This window comes from Triticum dicoccoides, chromosome 1A, assembly GCF_002162155.2.
Source record: "Triticum dicoccoides isolate Atlit2015 ecotype Zavitan chromosome 1A, WEW_v2.0, whole genome shotgun sequence".
Lineage (NCBI taxonomy): Eukaryota > Viridiplantae > Streptophyta > Magnoliopsida > Poales > Poaceae > Triticum > Triticum dicoccoides.
Genome location: NC_041380.1, coordinates 48,810,240 through 48,816,685, shown reverse-complemented (window position 1 = coordinate 48,816,685; position 6,446 = coordinate 48,810,240). Strand labels below are relative to the sequence as shown.

The window sequence follows — 6,446 nt, the reverse complement described above, 5'->3', positions numbered from 1 at the left end:
TGTATCTACCATTCACGCCAATAGGATATACCGGATATACCAAAAGAAACTGATCAATATTCAAGCAATTTCAATAATTATGTATCCATATATTCCATTCATGTCAATAGAACAGACCAAGGAAAACTAATTAATAAACAAGCAAGAATCAGGTGCGCATAGCACCATGACAAAACAGTTGAACATTGCTTGAGTCTTTCCAAGGAAGCATTAACCAAACATAGAACTAAATAAGACGCCCGGCAAACAAGCCGTTAGTTTTAATCTTGGCGCCGACGATCAACAAACTAATGGCGCATAACACCATGACATCGACACTCAAACATTACACCAGTCTTTTTAAGAAAACATTAACCAAACAAGAGACAATGCAAATAAGCCATTAGTTTTGATCTTGACGATGATAAGTTGGAACTTCAATAGAAAGGAGCGACGAATCCATCTGCGTCAACAATCTTCAGCCACTGTATGAAAAAATGGAAACAAAGCATATGGTAAATATTTCCGCATGAATGCAAATGATGATGAGATGAAGATGGCATGCTCATGACAGTAAGAGTTGCATTATGATTCACTATTATAGGCTACAACTTCTGTAATCCAACAACTATACATGTTCAGTAAAATCAAGTACATTGCCAATAGGAACAGGAACAAGCTATAAAAGACTAAACTGTAAGTAGAGAATGCATACCAGTAGGTTGCACATGCAGCAGTCACCACGACACGGCATAGTCCTGGAATAAAATGTATGTAAGGTATAATGTTGATCCTCCATTAACAGGAAGGAAAAAAGAATAGTAACATGCAGATGTCAATATCCCACCGTGACTAATTGTGATGCCTATTTTGAGCCCTATGCCAAATATGCTCGACCAGATCATTTTTAAGTTGGTTATGTTGTGGACGAGCACGGATGGTAGCTTTCCTACGCAGTACATCAGCAAAACAAAGATTACCACCAACATTCACTTCAGAGGGTAGAGCAAATGAAGCCCCTGGAATCTCATTCAAGTCAATATGAACGTTAACTTGCTCTCTCTCATCTTCGACTATCATATTGTGGAGAATCACACATGCTCGCATGATCCTTCCAACACTCTTTCTCTGCCATAGTCGTGCAGGCCGGCGAACAATGGTAAAGCGGGACTACAATACCCCAAAAGCACGCTCCACATCTTTCCTTGCCCCTTCTTGGTACTTGGCAAATAACTTATGTTTATCTGTTTGGGGAAGTGGTATGGTCTTCATGAAGGCAGCCCACTCTGGGTATATACCATCAGCAAGGTAGTAACCCGTGCTATACTCATTTCCATTGACTGAAAACTGAACTTGAGGGGCTTCTCCTTTCAAGGCATCAAAAAACAGTGGGGACTGGTTGAGCACATTAAGGTCATTGTTTGACCCAGCAATTCCAAAGAAAGCATGCCAAATACGAAGGTCCTGGGAAGCAACGGCTTCTAGGATCATTGTAGGCACTCCATAATCGCCACGGGTGAATTGCCCCCTCCATGCTAAAGGACACTTCTCCCATCGCCAGTGCATGCAATCAATACTTCCTAACATTCCAGGAAAACCACGAGACTCATTAACCTGAAGCAAGTGCTCAATATCCTCTCTTGTGGGGCGTCGTAAGTATTCCCCGCCAAACACCGCAATCACACCCCGTGCAAACTTGTCCATACACTCTAATGCAGTGGACTTCCCAATCTTCAAGTACTCATCAAGGGCATCTGCAGGGGTGCCATACGCTAGCATGCGCATGGCTGCAGTACACTTCTGCAATGGTGAGAGGCCTATTCGGCCAGAACAATCTGCCCTATAAGTGAAATAGGGAGACCATTGACCAAGGGCATTCACAATGCGTAGGAAGAGGTGTTTATTCATGCGAAATCTTGTACGAAACATACTCTCGTCGTAGAGTGGATCAGCAGCAAAATAGTCCTCCACCAAACGTTCATGAGCACCTCCATGATCCCTTCGAATGATCTTCCTTGGACCACTTCGTCGCTGAGATGATCCAGCTGAAATCCTAGCCTTGATCTTCATCATGAGCCGCTCGGCAAAGGAGTCCAAGACGGTTTGCTCAGCAACATACTCTTCCATGATTTTGGATGGGGCTAGTTCATCAGAGTCATCTGAGTATGATGATGAATCCGACATGGTGGGTGAGGAAGATTGGTTTGTAGGCTGAGCAGGAAGATGAGAGGTATGGGAAGGAAGATGGGTTTGGGTGGATGAGTCTAAACCTGAGATGGGGCATTATATAGATGTCTCAAGTGTCCTGAGTGTATAATTATGGTTGCATGGTTATCTGGAATGCACTGTAGTTAAGTGTAATTTGACTATTGACTACATGATTTTTTGCACTTCTACATGGTTATCTGGAATGCATTGTAGTTAAGTGTAATTTGACTATTGACTACATGATTTTTTGCACTTCTACATGGTTATCTGAAATGCACTATAGTTAAGTGTAATTTGACTATTGACTACATCTTAAATGTCAACAATTTCAGCAGGGAACAAACATCTATTTGAGCACAAAACAATTTCAACAAAGATCAATGCATAGATACTTATATTTTCAGCACATAAGAATTTCAGCAGTGATGGTGTGATAAATAAAGTCAAATTTATCAAAGGCAATGGACAATAGGAAATACCTTAGTCAGTTTTTCCAGATAGCTTTTCCCTGAAACACTTCAATGCCAACACGTGCTCGGATCTCACATCTTCGGACATCCTACTTGTGGTGGCGATTTGGGGGAAGCTGGAGACTTGGGGGAAGCTGGAGACTTTAGAGCTTCGATTTGGCGTGCACCAAGCGATTTGGAGCGAGGGAAAGATGGATTTCGCGCGCGGAGGTGGAAGGAGAAGCGCACGAGGCAAGGGAGACGCACGGGATTGGAAGCGGCGGCGCGAGCGCTCGCATCGGGCTGCAAGCGGGCGGAAGGCTCTCGTGTTCTGTGTCTTAGCCCGGCACTTCACGAAGAGCCGGCTCCTTCTCTCTCCTTTCTTTTTTTCTCTCCAGCTCAGATTTTTGCTGACGTGGACTCCGTTGCAGCCTGCTGAATAGGACTATTGTACTTGCTCTAAGTTACTCCTAAGTTGCCTTAAAATACCGTTATGCATGCTAGGGACGTTTCCCTTTTCCCGCGGCCATTTATTCCCTGCATGCAGGCAATGAATGGGATGGAATTAAGATTAGAAAGAAAGAGGAAGGCGGGGCTGGGCTCCCTTGTCGGCCACGGCGGCGGCCCGCTCATTGATCCAGCGCGAGGTGAGGCGGCCTGCGATAGATCCGAGTACGGCGCGGCGTTCTCCTGTGAGGCTGCACAGGCAGAGCTTGAGACGACACTGAGTCGATCTGGTGGCTGCGTCCTGCAGTCGACCGCTCGGAGGAGCGCTGTGGTCCGGGACGTGGCCAGTCCAAACATCGACGCCGCGTCGGGGCCGTGCGTCCGCTGCGGTGGTCGCCGTCGCGCAGTTGAGTCCAGGCGTGTACCGTGAAGGCCATCGTCGAGTTGGTGCCTTCACCGCGCAGGTCGCTGTTGAAAGATCGATTGGAGAAAAGAGCTGTCGTGGTTGGGCTCGTGGCAGCATCCGTGCTCCCTTTTTTCCTTTTGTTTGATCTGCACAATAGCAATAACAATATCCCAGGTGATTGTTCATACAGAAGAAAACCAACAGATTTGTTAGATCGTCGATGATCAATTGTAAAGAATAAAATAGTATGGAATGGGACTTCCTGATCCCTGTGTACGAAGAGTATCATGACTCCCTGTGAATGGAGTGATGTCCGAAACATCTTGGATCGGATCTTCCATTGATGATTGTTGATCGGCGGACAAACATTGAAGAAAGAAAACCATTTGCATCATGGTTCGATAAACGCCATGCCCCACGGTGGGCGCCAACTGTCGTGGTAACGGTTTCGACAATAAGAAAGGGGTAGGATAAAGGAGCATGATCTATCGAGATGCATATGGGTGACACGGTGATTTTAGCGAGTTCGGGCCTCTCACGATGGAGATAACAACCCTACGTCTCGTGCTCTGAAGAGGCTTTGTTTTATCTTAGTATGTATCCAGAGATTACAATGTGAGGAGAATGGATCCCCGTAGTCCTGAGACTAATGGTGAAAAAGAGAGAGAGGTGGAAGAAAAAGGCCCCCTCGTCTAGTGGTGGGGCTGGCTTATATAGAGTGCGCCACCCCCCACCTCCTATGTTACAAAGTGGGACATGAATGTCATAATACCAGCCCACTACCAAGCCCTCACTATGAGAATGATGCCGACTGCTTTGCTGCCTACTGGTCTTCGTATATCCGAGTGAGTCGTACGATCGAGTGGCGAACTGTCATCTGAGTAGATGGTATATATGCTGCTTGGTCGAGTGGATGGTATGCTGCTTGGTCGAGTGGATGGTATGCTGCTTGGTCGAGTGGATAGTATGCCTGTATGAAATTTATCTGGATCCACATATTGTGTGGACCCCATGCTTTATGATATTTCGACCCTTCGTGGGCCTACCTATTATGTGTATCCCCAACAGCCGCGCCCCCACCCCTTGTCCAATTCGGTTTGGACAGGGGGAGGCGCACGCCACCTCTTGGCCCTTCTCCCCTCTCTCCACTAAAGCCCAATAAGGCCCATTACTTCTCCCTATGAATTCCCGTAACTACCCGGTACTCCGAAAAAATACCTGAATCACTCGGAACCTTTCCAATGTCCGAATATAGCCTTACAATATTTTACGTCTCGACCATTTCGAGACTCCTCGTCATGTCCGTGGTCTCATCCGGGACTCCGAACAACCTTCGGTACATCAAATCACATAACTCACAATACCAATCGTCATCGAACGCTAAGCGTGCAGACCCTACGGGTTCGAGAACTATGTAGACATGACCGAGACACATCTCCGGTCAATAACCAATAGCGAAACCTGGATGCTCATATTGGCTTCTACATATTCTACGAAGATCTTTATTGATCAAACCGCATAACAACATATGTTGTTCCCTTTGTCATCGGTATGTTACTTGCGCGAGATTCGATCGTCGGTACCATCATACCCCGGCAAGTCTCTTTACTCGTTCCGTAATGCAACATCCCGCAACTAACTCATTAGTCACATTGCTTGCAAGGCTTATAGTGATGTGCATTACCGAGACACCCAGAGATACCTCTCCGTCAATCGGAGTGACAAATCCTAATCTCGATCTATGCCAACTCAACAAACACCATCGGAGACACCCGTAGAGCATCTTTATAATCATCCAGTTACATTGTGGCGTTTGATAGCACACTAAACGTTCCTCCGGTATTCGGGAGTTGCATAATCTCATAGTCATAGGAACATGTATAAGTCATGAAGAAAGCAATAGCAATAAACTAAACGATCATAGTGCTAAGCTAATGGATGGGCCTTGTCAATCACATCATTCTCTAATGATGTGATCCTGTTCATCAAATGAAAACACATGTCTATGGCTATGAAACTTAACCATCTTTGATTAACGAGCTATTCTAGTAGAGGGATACTAGGGACACTCTGTTTGTCTATGTATTCACACATGTACTAAGTTTCCGGTTAATACAATTCTAGCATGAATAATAAATATTTGTCATGATATAAGGAAATATTAATAACAACTTTATTGTTGCCTCTAGGGCATATTTCTTTTAGTCTCCCACTTGCACTAGAGTTAATAATCTAGTTTACATCGTCATGTGATTTCACACCAATAGTTCACATCTTTATGTGATTAGTTCACATCTCCATTTGACTAATACCCAAAGGGTTTACTAGAGTCAATAATCTAGTTCACATAGCTATGTGATTAACACCCAAAGAGTGATCATGTTTTGCTTGTGAGAGAAATTTAGTCAATGGGTCTACCACATTCAGAGCCGTATATATTTTGCAAATTTTTCTATGTCTACAATGCTCTTCACGAGCTACTCTAGCTAATTGCTCCCACTTTCAATATGTATCTAGATTGAGATTCAGAGTCATCTAGTTCGGTGTCAGAATTTGCATCGATGTAACTCTTTACGACAAACTTTTTGTCACCTCCATAACCGAGAAACATATCCTTATTCCACTAAGGATAATTTTGACCGATGTCCAGTGATCCACTCCTGGATCACTATTGTACCCTCTTGCCAAACTCTTGGTGAGGTACACAATAGGTCTGGCACACAGCATAGAATACTTTATAGAACCTATGGTTGATGCATAGGGAATGACTTTTCATTATCTTTCTATTTTCTGCCATGGTCGAGTTTTGAGTCTTTACTCAACTTCACACCTTGCAACACAGGCAAGAACTCCTTCTTTGACTGTTCCATTTTGAACTACTTCAAAATCTTGTCAAGGTATGTACTCATTAAAAAATATATCAAGTGTACTGATCTATATCTATAGATTTTGATGCT

General features: G+C 44.3%; 1 pseudogene; it reads right to left on the bottom strand.

Moving 5' to 3' along the window:
- Positions 1 to 831: 831 nt before the first annotated feature.
- Positions 832 to 2,163, bottom strand: LOC119350971 (annotated as a pseudogene).
- Positions 2,164 to 6,446: the final 4,283 nt, after the last annotated feature.